We start from the raw sequence: 12,669 nt of genomic DNA on the forward strand, positions 1-12,669 counted from the left end.
TTGATTTGGGGTTGATGTCAATTCCCTTCTACTTCGCAAAGTGGCCGCTTTTAGGGACTCCCGGGGGTTGACTTTTGTATTGCTTGACAATGAGCCTGGAGGACGCTTAGCAAGAGTCTTGGTAATCTGTGCCACATGATGTTCCAAGTTTTGCAAGGATGCTTGTTGGTTCGTTAGTAATTCTTCATGTCCTGTGAAACGGGCATGATTTGCTTGGATGTACTTTGCCAAAAAGTTTCAATAGTTGGCTGGGGTGTAGGTTGGGGTTGTGGCTGCTTGAACTATCTTGGTGGGCCTTGCCCCAGTTGGCTCCAAGAGAAATTTGGGTGATTCCTCCAACCCTGATTGTAGGTGCCATTGTAGGGATTGTTTTGAAACTTGTTGTTCTGACCCACATAATCAACCTGCTCAGTGCTAGGAGGCCTTTAATGAGATGGAACAATCCATCCTGCTTGGCCTCTCCACGCTTCACAACTCATGACTGGTGCTTGTTGTTAAAATTGCATAGTATCTAACCTCTTAGTAATAGCTTCCCCTGTGCTACTAAGGTAGTCAATGCATCAACCTCATAGATTCTAGCAGCCTTTACTGGCTTGTTCCTTTCTAAGCTCCATTGATAGACATTCGATGCCATGTCATTAATAAAAGTATAGGCTTAAGCTAGTTGTTTACTGCAAAGAGAACCCCCAGCTTCTACATCTAACATTTACTTGGTAGCCAAGTTCAAACCATTGTAAAAAATCTGAATTTGTATCCACTTGACAATCCCATGTTGAGGATGCATCCTCAATAATTCCATATATTGTTCCTATGTTTTGTACAAGGTTTCGGACTCCATCTGTCGAAAATAAGATATATCATTTTTGAGCTTTGTAATCTTCGCAGGAGGAAAGTATCAAGTAAGAAACTTCTCGGCCAACTATGCCCACGTAGTGATCGACAGTTGTGGTAAGGAACATAGCAATTGCTTGGCCCTTTCTTGCACTGAGAATGGAAAGAGTCGAAGGCGAACTGCATCCTCAAACATGTTGTTCACCTTGGATGTGTCACAGATTTCCAAAAAGTTCCTAAAGTATTCATACTGGTCTTTATCCTGAAATCCATCAAACTGGCATATCCGTTGTACCATTTGTATGAAATTCGGTTTCATCTCAAAGTTATTCACCATTACAGGAGGATGAACAATGCTGGACCCTGCTCACTCCAAATTTGGCCTAGCATAATCTGAAATGCTGCTTCGCTGATTTTTGGCCATTTTTTCTTTCTAGTCAACCTTAATACCGATTTTTACTGAACCTGTATCTTTGAGATTGACTTGACTTAACCTTTTGTGCTATGTTCTCTCTAACTTCGGATCAGGACTCACAAGTAGAGAAGAGGAACATCCTCTGGTCATGAAAGAACTCCTGCAAACCAGTTCAGTGACCCACAAATCAAAAATAAAATAAAAATAAAAGAAAGCCAGATAAACTGAAATAAAGAAAAATGGATAAATTACTAGATAGTAAAACTTTCTCTAGAGTTTCCAGTCCCCGAAAATAGAGCCAAAAGCTTGATACGCACCTTGCATATCTGCAAGTGCACGGGTCGTACAAGTCATAAAGTGTACACAATAGGATTGGGTAGTCGAATCCATAGGGATTGGAATAGCTCTCGATACTCGCTCGTTTCCAATATCTAGCCAGTTTAAAGATTGGATTAAAATAATCAACATTACTAAAGAATAAAAGAATAGGAAAAGAAGAAGAAATAGGGTTTTTGGTTAAAGAGATAGTAGTGGAAAGAATAGTGCCCCAGATTTATCCCTTCAACAAATGCAATGATTAGGCAATGACTTAAGAGTTCTTCTTGGGCCGTGGAGAACACCTATAGAGGGTTTGATAATGTATGTCCTTGCCGAAGGCTTGGAGTGGATTCAACCCCTTTCCTAATGTGTGCCCTAGCTAAACGGGTAGAAATTACCCTCTAGACAATAAATCGATCTAAGGTTAAATAGCAACTTAAAATGCAATGGCAACCAACAAGGTAAATAGCAATGAAAAATCAACGCTAATGTGTCTAATCAACAAGTCCCTCATTAAGCTAGCAACATACAAGCATCAAGGCAAGAAGCACATAGAACGATAAGCTATATAAACAAAAGGAAGACCACAAGGAAGTCAAGAATCAATATCATTAAAATCAAAGCATTAGAGTCAAGGTTCATAATCCGAGGCATTGAAAGACAGTTAGCCCCTCATTGTCTTACAAAAAATCATAGGAAAACAATAAGAGAAATAGAACTTGTCCATTAAACTCCCTTCTTGCTTCACAATCTTGTCGGAGAAGGCTTGACAATGTTTGTCACCGACAATCCTCCTTTTCAACACTTGTCTCCACTCCAGATTCGGCCTTTAATAGTGCTGATGACCATAACCCATGCTGAAATCTAATTTTAGGGCTTAAATAACCTTTTCCCGATGTAAGCATGCCCGTGCTGACGTGCGTGCAAGTGACCGTGCTTGGCTCCAGATCCTATGGATTGATTTTGGTAAAAAATCATAAAATCGCATAGGGGTAAGAACACCCATGCTTACTGCCCATGCTTGGAGAGCACGCTCGTGCTAGGAGCACAATGACCATGCTAATATTTTCGTGAGATTTCCAGTAAAATGCACGGGGGTAAGCACGCCCGTGCTTACCGACTGTGCTCCCTCAGCTTGATGATGCTAGGGGTAGCGAAACCTTGCTTCTCATTTCTGTGCAGAATCTAGTAAAATGCATGGGGGTTCAACATGCCCGTGTTTCTGACAGTGATTCCAAGCATGGGTGCTCTTTGGACCCTACTTGTCCTGAAACTTGTATTCCAATGCTGTTTTGCATGAGAATTGGTCTCTTTTCAATACTTTTGGTCCGAACCCCAATTATCTGTAACTCTTGACAAACATACCTCAAGTAACATTGGTTTATCATAAAAATGTGCTAAAACGACAAGTAAACTACACAATAGGGTATATAAAATATCTATTAAAATGCACTCTTCAACCTTCAAGTCTTGATTGATCAAATAATGTCCAAATCTCAACATAATGCCATGTTTGCTGCTCCATTAGGTAAAAAGATGGTTATTTGATACTGCATGTGGAAATCATATAACTTTTGGTCCTTTGTTATTTAAGAACACATTGCCCATACCAAATATTTCCAATATTACAACTACTAATGGTTCCACCTTGACAGCCACCCATATTGGTAATATAGATACTTCTACTCTTTGTCTACCTAACGCTCATATTGTTCCTAACCTCACTTCAATTTGATTTCTATTTTCCAACTTTGTGATCTTGGTCTTGATTTACATTTTTCTAACCGTTATGGATGTATTGTACATGATCCTCTGAGGGGTCATAAAGTTGTGACAAGGCGTAAGATTGGAACATTGTTTGAACTTGAAAGTCTAAAAATTCCACACCGCTTCATTACTGCTGCTACACCTAACTCCAATTCCTATTCCACTTCCTTAGATCTATGGCATTCTAGATTAGGTCATGCATCTTTTTCTCATGTTAAATTGTTAGCTTCTACTGGTGTTTTAGGACACATCACAAATAACACTATTGAATGTTTGTCTTGTCAACTTGGGATACAACATGCATTACCATTCAATAATAGTGAATCCTCTTCTACTGCACCATTTGATTTAGTTCATTCTGTTATTTGGGGTCATGCTCCAATATCTACTATGGGAGGATCATGGAATTTTGTCATTTTTATTGATGATGTTTTGTGATATACTTGGTTATATTTGTTTAAACAATGATATGAACTCTTGTCAATTTTTCATGAATTTACTAATATGATCAAGACTCAGTTTTCTAGCACAATCAAAATTTTTTGATCTAATAATGCTGCTGAATATACTTCAGCTGAATTTTGTAATATATTAAAGAATCATGGCACTATCTCTCATAGGTCATGTCCTCATACTTCCAAATAAAATGGTCGAGCTGAAAGAAAACATCGGCCCATTCTCGACACTGTTTTACTCTCCTATTTTCTTCTGTACTTCATGAACAATTTTGGGGAGAAGCTACTCTTACTGCAGTATATACCATTAATCGAGTTCCCACACCAGTTTTAGGTGCACGATTCCCTTACGAATGCTTATATAATATAGTTTCTGATTATCATTTTCTTAAGTTTTTTGGGTGTATTTGTTTTGTTCTACTACTAGATTATGACAAAACTAAACTTGATCCTCGTGGTTGATTATGTTGTTTCTTAGGTTATGATATAGAACACAAAGGATATAGGTGTTATGATCCAATCTCTAAGTGCCTTTGTTTTCCCGCCATGTGATTTTTTGTGAGCATAAACAATATGCTAGTATATCGCCTTTTACTTTACAATCTTCGCCTTCACATATTTTCACTGATATATCTTTTGATCTATCACCCAATAATAAAGCCTATGCAGGATCTTCTCATTCAAAAAGTGATCCATTTTCCTCACCTTCTCTAACTTCAAATTCTAATGAGGTTTCTAATGATACATCTGTGACTTCCCCACATACATCTCTTCCTCTTCACTGATCCACTCGAGTCAGGGAACCTAACAAACAACTTCATGATTTTCATTATTACTATGCTCTTGCCACACTACATGAACCACATACTTTCCCAGAGGCCTATTCTAATCCCATTTGGTAGCAGACAATGTCAGAGGAATTATAGGTACATGACAAAACTCATACTTGGGACATTGTTGATTGACCACTAGACTCATCGTTCATTGATTGTAAGTAGATTTACAAGATCAAGACTTGGTCAGATGGCTCAGTGAAGTATTAGTCTTATTGCTTGAGGCTTTACTCAAGAATATGGTATTGATTATGAAGAGACTTTTGCTCCAATCACTCATCTTACATCTATTTGTGTTATTTTGGTTGTTGTTGCTGCTAAGGTATGGCTAACATATCAAATGGATGTTAAGAATGCTTTTCTAAATGGTGACTTCACAAAGGAAGTCTATATGAAGCCATCACTTGGTTCCTCTATGCCATCTAATAAAGTTTGTCATCTTTATTGGGCACTATATTTTCTCAAGCAAGCTCTTCGAGCTTGATTTTCCAAATTCAGCTCCACTATTTCACAATTAGGCTTCACATTGAGTGATCATGATCCTACACTTTTCACTCGCAAAACAAACCTGCCATCACACTTCTTTTCCTTTATGTGGATGGCTTGATTATTACAGGTGATGATGTGGATGGTATCCCAGCCCTAAAGACTTTTCTCCATTCTTAGTTTGAGATGAAAGATCTGGGTTCCTTAAGCTACTTCTTGGGTATTAAAGTTAATAGTGACTCTATAGGTGTATATTTATCCCAAAAAAAGTATGCTTATGATCTTATTGCTAAAGCTGGTCTAACAGATAGTAAGATAGCCCCTTTACCACTCGAGTAGAATGTCCATCTTTCCCTTTCTGCTGGTATACTTTTGGTGGATCCTACACTCTATAAAACCTTATTAAAGAGTCTTGTTTATCTAATAGTTACTTGTTGAGATATTGCTTATACCGTCTATTTAGTTAGTTAGTTTCTCTCTTCTCCTCGATCTATTCATTTTGCTGCATTTTCTTTGTATTCTTAGATATGTAAAGGGTACCAAGTTTCATGGGCTACATTTTTCTTTTGGCTCATCTTTGGATTTGCAATGTTATTATGACGCAGATTAGGCAGGGGGTCATACTGATTATCATTCTACTACTGGTTATTGTTTGCTTCTTGGGTCTCCACTCATCTCTTAGTGAAGTAAGAAGCAAATAATTGTCTCTCGCTCTAGCACTAAGGCTGAATATCGTGCTCTTGCAGATGCAACATCCGAATTAGTACGGTTATGATGGCTTTTTCAGGATATGGGTGTTTCTCATCATTCCAACATTCCTATTCATTGTGATAATCAAAGTGCTATTCAGATAGCTCATAACAATGTATTTTATAAGCGTACTAAGCATATCGAGATTGACTGTCATTTTTTCATCATCATTTGCTTCAACAGACACTTTGTCTTGGTTCTATTACCACTCAAGCTCAGAAAGTTGTTATCTTTATCAAGTCATTTTCTCTTGGTCAATTTCTTACACATGTTTCTAAACTCAAGTTGCCTTCTATGTTACCACCTTCATTTGGAGGGAGAGAGGAAAAGAGAGAGAGGAAAGGGGGTGTTAAGGAAATATTCAATCATTGTGTTGATTATGTTAAGAAGATAATCGAGATCATCAATCACGGTGCTGATTATGTTAAGAAAATAATCAGGGATCATGGTGCTATTTATGGAAATGAGATAATCATGGTATTGATTGAAGATTGTTATAGGATTAATTATGAAGATAATTGGGAGTAACTTGAGGAGAAAGTTATGGTGATTTTTCATTTGTAACCTCTAGATAAAGGTTCAAACCTTCTTGTAATGATACACATCTCTACACATATACAATTCAGTTTTCTTCTCATCAATTCAATTTGCTTTCATGGAGAACAATGCGTCTCTGTATATTCTCATTATTGTAGACTATTGTTACAAAAAAATTTACTAATAAAAACTTTCAATATCATGTAACTCCCTTTCAAGTGTATAAATCAAGGATGAGTTTGTTGGTAAATTGGACAACTAAATGTACAAAATTAGGCTCATCATCATCATCATCATCATCATCATCATCATCATATAAATTCTAACCTTAGAAAGCATTTGGATTATAAGTAGACTTAAGACTCATATAATTTTATCATAACAACATATTTTTCTTATGTTATCCATAATATTTATAGTAAAAAAAATAATTATCATTTAATAAAACTCGATAATTATTAAAGAAATAATTCCATGTCATTTTTAGAAATAGAAAAACATCTTATCCTAAATGCTTTTTAGCCTAATGTGTGTACCTTCTTAAGCAAATCCTGAGAACCCCACGTCCTCACCATCTTGCTATTGTTACTTGCTCGCTTCCCCACTGATCACTGACATGCATATCCTCACTGAGCCACCAACTCCAAACCTGATCCATCACAATTCGATAACTAGTTCAACTGCAACTACAATGTCAGTATTCACCTTGTTGTCATAAGGGAAGGGGGGATTAAGAATCCAGTAAATAACATATGAAAATAAATAAATCATCGAAGACTAAAGTAAAAAAACAAACACACAGATATCACACCTTTGAAATCAATCCCGGAAAAGCAACTAGAGGAAAAGCCACCATAACTGGAGTCGTCCATAGAGCTCTATTCATAAATTCTATTCTACTTCCTCTCTCCTTTGATGCATCTCTTATGTGATATGGTCAATGATTGGTATAACATTGGAAGCCTACTCAATTAAGAGTTAACAAATTACACTCCAAAATGAAAATTCATGAGGAAAGATTTTTAGGAGATAGAATTTAGAGTAATTATATATTTTATAAACTATTCATATGTATGTAATCATTGATAAGCCAAAGGTATTTTGATAAGTGTATACTTGCACATGATTTTATACACTTATTTGGCATGTATTTTGGTGTTTATTCGGAAGATGATATTAAACATGGTGTAATTTGTGATATCAACTAACATGCAGTGCATAATCAGGAGAAAGAGCTAAAAAAGTAATGTAGAGCAAGAATGAAGAAGATAGAGCTCTTTGATGTTAACAATGGAGGAACAGGCCAGACAAAACACCTTATGGTCAGCTTACGGCCAGATTTACAATCGTAAACCTTATCCAAAGAACCTTGCAGGTATGCTTACGCTTGTAAGACTGACTATAAGGGTTTTCCAGAGGAGCTTACAGGGAGCATTATACACCCGTAAGTTGGACCATAACACCAAGACAGAAGACCTTACAGGAAAAGTTACAGCCATAAGTCTGTTCGTAAAGCACGCGACCCATCATCCCAAACTCCTTATAGCCTTGATCTTATGCCTATAAGGAGCCCATAAGTGGCTAGGCATAAAAGATTCTAATATGGGTTTTTGGGCAATCTTTTGATGGCCATGCAAAAAGAGAAAAAGGGAGAATTTTTGGAGATCTTCTATAGCAATCCAGTGAGGAGAAGAAGATCACCTACCATCTAGGACACCCTTGGAGCCTTCCAGGAGCATCTTTGGCGTTGTTTGTGGAAGATAGGAGGAGAGTTCGTCAGTATCCTAAGGGGCAAAGATAGAAAGGGGGATTTTATGTTTTCATTCATTTCTCTTATCTCTTTTGGATTGTATGAGTGTTCTCCTTTAATGGAGAAGTTACTTGTTGGTGTTTGGGCTTAGATGGAACTTAGAGTTTACATTTTGATAAACATTGGTTGTGGATTTTGAATACTTTCATGTTAATTGATTAATTCCAGTCTATTTCCATTGGATTCAATTGCGTGTTCATATTATCTTGAATACTTGAGTGATGAATTGAGAGATCTAACTAGTATAGACAAGACACAATTTAAGGGGATCACTATTTGACCTAGAGATAAGGTGCTTTAGAGTTAAGATTTCTCCTCCCATGATCCTTCTGAAGGAGTTAGCATAGGATTTTATTCATAATGCAATCATAGGATGTAGCTTCAGGAAGAGATTCCGATTCCATTTCGTATGGAAATAGGGATAATTGCTTTGAGAGAAGGGTTGTCTATCTTTTGTTAGTTTATATGAGCGCCGTATAGAATTAGTTGATATTCACCTTGAGAAAGGGTGTACTATGTTTTAGGAATTATTTGTTCAACAAGATTGTAAGACTTTATACAACTATTGTCCAAAACCTAACAAACCCTAGGGGAAGTTTATGCCATGGAACCCCTTGGTCATACTTATTTAGCCATATTTCTCTATTTGTGCTTTGATTCACAATCTTTACTTTTCATTTACATTCCACTATTTTGATTAGGTTAATTTTTAGATTTATAATTAATACTACTATTCTCTAGTTCCCTGTGGACTGATAACTTTGCTTTTTTAGCACTCTATATTACTTGACAGACACCTACACTTGCGTACAGTAGGTGACTACAGTTTACCTATCATATTTGAACAATTGATACTTTGTTAATTTGGCTAATATGTTACAATTATAAACCAAGTGTCAATAAAGATGTTATAATAATCATATAATAGAAAATAATATCTTGATTTTGATTTGGCCATAGATGTATTACCCTTCCATTGACCATCTCATGAATTCATGGACAATGAAACTAAGGTCACTCTATTGTGGAGACCATATACTATAGTTGTGTGTGTCAAAAGGTTTCCATTTAGTCATATTTTATAGAAATAGATGCTTCTGATGTGGGGAACTTAGTCATAATGATATTATCTTTGGGAGATATGCCTCAAGTGCAATTGGTCTACATGGATGGGTCAAGGGTAATGCCACTAAAACAGTGACTAGCATGGAGTTTGGATTCAAAAGTATAAGGGAAAGTAGGGGACAGGAAAAGAGAGAAAGGAAGGATAGGGGAAAGAAAGGAAAGGTAGGGTTATTTGATAAACTTTAACCCTTCTTAACCTTCTCTTTACTTTACTTTCCCTCTTGATTTCTGAATCCAAACACATAAATCTCTCAATATTAAAGGGATCATCATGAATTTTAAAGCTGTAAATTTTTTTAAAACTTCATCGTTAAAACTATAATAATTATATATCATAATAAATTAAGGTGTTAAATTTATTAATTTAGTTCTTAATCAATTTTATATAATCTCAACTAACTATTTTAATATTAAGAATAATAAATTAAGATTTTAAGTATTTTAATTTGATGCTTAATTAATTGTGTATCTTCTTCAACTAATTTTTTAAAACTTCTATTTTCCCCTCTAACTTCTTTGATAGCTTATTTCAAAAGTAGTGTATATTTTCCTTGCTTAATTTATAGTTCATTTTGTTATTATAAATTAAGACCTTTTAATTTATTTTTATTGTTATTATTCTTGACTTCTTAATTTTAGAGTTATGATATACCTATTTATCATAATTGATGATAAGACTTGTTAATCTCTAAAGGGCTCACAAACATTCATATAAAGATATGTCATAACAACTTAAGTAAAATTTAGTTTGTATTAAATAAATTAGAGCCCTAATTTAATATGTGGCATCAGGCCTGTAATTAGCTCAAGTCATCCATGTTGGTTGAGTCATCTTTCCTTCAACTATTAGAGCACTAAAAAAAGTTATCAAGGTTCCTTCTTATGTCACTAACCATTGTTAGTATTGTAAATGTAGTGCCTTTGTGGGCAAGTTTTTGATGTTTGACTTGGCATTTAAGGAAGAGCTAAATGAGTTGTTGGTGGTAGAGCTTATTAACTATGTTGCTTTTATGTTAAATGCTAAAATTGGTTCCTCTAAAATTTTAAATCAACCCTTAGTCCCTTTAATTATTTAAATTTGGAAATGTCAGTCCTGGGCTCAACGGCTGTTAGTTTTGCCGTCAAGTTTTACTGACATTCCTTTTATTGTATGACAATATTATTAAAAAAATATGAAAAAGTAATAAAGAAAACATTCAATTTGAAATCCGAATGTGGATCCAAATTAATGGATATGCATCCACTCGTCACCCCAAAATTAGATCCCTACCTTTCTAATCCCTAATTTACTCCATCCTTACCATAAAATCTCTAGCCTTTATTAATTCCTCTGCTATCTTTCACCTCTCAATGCTAGCGATGCCTTCTAATGGTGAACGAGGAGATCCATCATGCTTAAGGTGCTCATCTTACGAAGTGAAACCTGCTTCAACCTATCTACAACCTTTATCGCCCTGTTAGATGCTCTCCTTTTCCAATTTGTTTCTTTGGAGGAATTATCATCCAAATTATTACCTTGTTCTTCATGTTCTTTATGTTTGATTTGGACTTTATTGAAGTTTTATGTGTTGGGACAATGCTTTGAGTGGTTGAATGCAATGAGGGTTTTGTGATAGTTGTGTTGTACATTAATAATGACAATTTTAGTTTTTTTTTTGTTTTTCTTTATGCTAAGAAAGTTCATTGTACCACTCTAATTATCTAGATTGATATGCTATGGTGCTCAACCTTTATGTATTACAGTTTATGACATTTCTTAAATTGGAACCATAACCTATTATTTCTCTTTTTTGTATTGTTTTGAGCCTTCTCAACCGTCTTATTCTATCATTAGTGGTTTCTTTCTATATATTAATTTTGTCCCTAGACAAAAACATTGGGTTTACGGAGGGAGGACCATTATATATATGATTTGTGTGTCTATTTGGTTTGGAGAGGCAAGAGATTATATATATATATATATATATTGTATAGTTAAGCACTTATAGAGAAAATTAATTCAGTGTCTGATGCCCCCACATACTTTATGGCCTTAGGTAAACTTTTTTACCTTGTCACTACCTTGTCACCTGGGGTGATCTGATGGTCCACTCCATTCCATGGTCCTAGTCGAAGCACATGAAATTCTTTTTTGTTCCTTACCCTCCTAACTTTTGCATTCCTTGTAATGAATTTTTTATATACTATGACTAATTACACTAGATTTCCATGTATTTATTAATTGTTTTGCATTCCTCTGTTGTGGATAAAAGCATCTTAAAGTCCTTTACATGTTTTGCTCATTTTGAATATGTTGCTTATCTTTGCACTTGGACAATTAAGTTGTGTTTGTTTATTGCGGATGATAGCATGACCCTGCTCTGGCTTTTGCATTCATTATGTAAAATTCTTTGTATGCCATGAACAATTACATAAATTTTTGTGCATTTGATTAATTGTTTTGCATTTCTATGTTTGGGTGAAAGCATCTCAAATTCCTTTATTTTCTTGAAGCGTGATATGCTCATTTGGATGTACTTAGATAATTGATTTGCATTTATTTGTGATAGATGATAGTATGGCTAGTTCTGATGAGTGCATTATTAAGTACCATCATGAAGGGAAGATGAAATATGTTGATGGATTAGTTGTTGAGTTTACTATTGATCCAGACAACATTTGTTATTGGGACTTGTTAGGAAACCTCAAGGAGTTAGGATATAATCTTAAAAAGTCTTTGACCCTATTTTTTATGGATGATGGGTAAATATTAGAACTTATTTGTGATGACGATGATATTATAGGTTTAGCTGATTTTGTAAGAAAATATTGGGTAGCAAATATTTATGTAGAATTGAAAAGAGTTGAGTAGGACATGCACATAGCAGATGTCTTATTACTTGATTTATAAATTGATGTGGGTTGGATGTAGGGAAGGACAATGATAGTGGCACTAAATGCTACATTTGATATATATAGCTCAAATGTCGATGAAGAAATGAAAGAGACACTACAACAAATTGTATTTTTAGTGATAACAAAAGTTATCACTAAAAGTAGTAATATTAGTCACAATTAGTAATGGTAGCAAATTTTATAAGTCATCACCTCCCATCACAATTACCTTCGACACTAACAAATTTAATATTTGTGACAAAGCAATGTGGCCACAATACTCTTATTTATTTCTATCGATTTTATTGACACAAAAAAAAATTTAATAGTGACGAATAAAATACTCACAATAAGTTGTTTTATTATGTCAATTTTATTGACAAAAAAAATAACAAGTAGGGGTGAATACGTGATTGCAATTATCCATTTTATTGTAACAACTTTGTTGACACAAGAAAAATGTTAAAT

At 35.0% G+C, this 12,669-nt stretch overlaps 1 non-coding gene across 1 annotated transcript; it reads left to right on the forward strand.

The window, feature by feature from the left end:
* Window positions 1-764: 764 nt before the first annotated feature.
* Window positions 765-871, forward strand: LOC120250885. The gene has a single exon (XR_005533217.1). It is a non-coding gene; the product is annotated as a small nucleolar RNA R71 (small nucleolar RNA).
* Window positions 872-12,669: the final 11,798 nt, after the last annotated feature.

Source organism: Dioscorea cayenensis, chromosome 19, assembly GCF_009730915.1.
Source record: "Dioscorea cayenensis subsp. rotundata cultivar TDr96_F1 chromosome 19, TDr96_F1_v2_PseudoChromosome.rev07_lg8_w22 25.fasta, whole genome shotgun sequence".
NCBI lineage: Eukaryota > Viridiplantae > Streptophyta > Magnoliopsida > Dioscoreales > Dioscoreaceae > Dioscorea > Dioscorea cayenensis.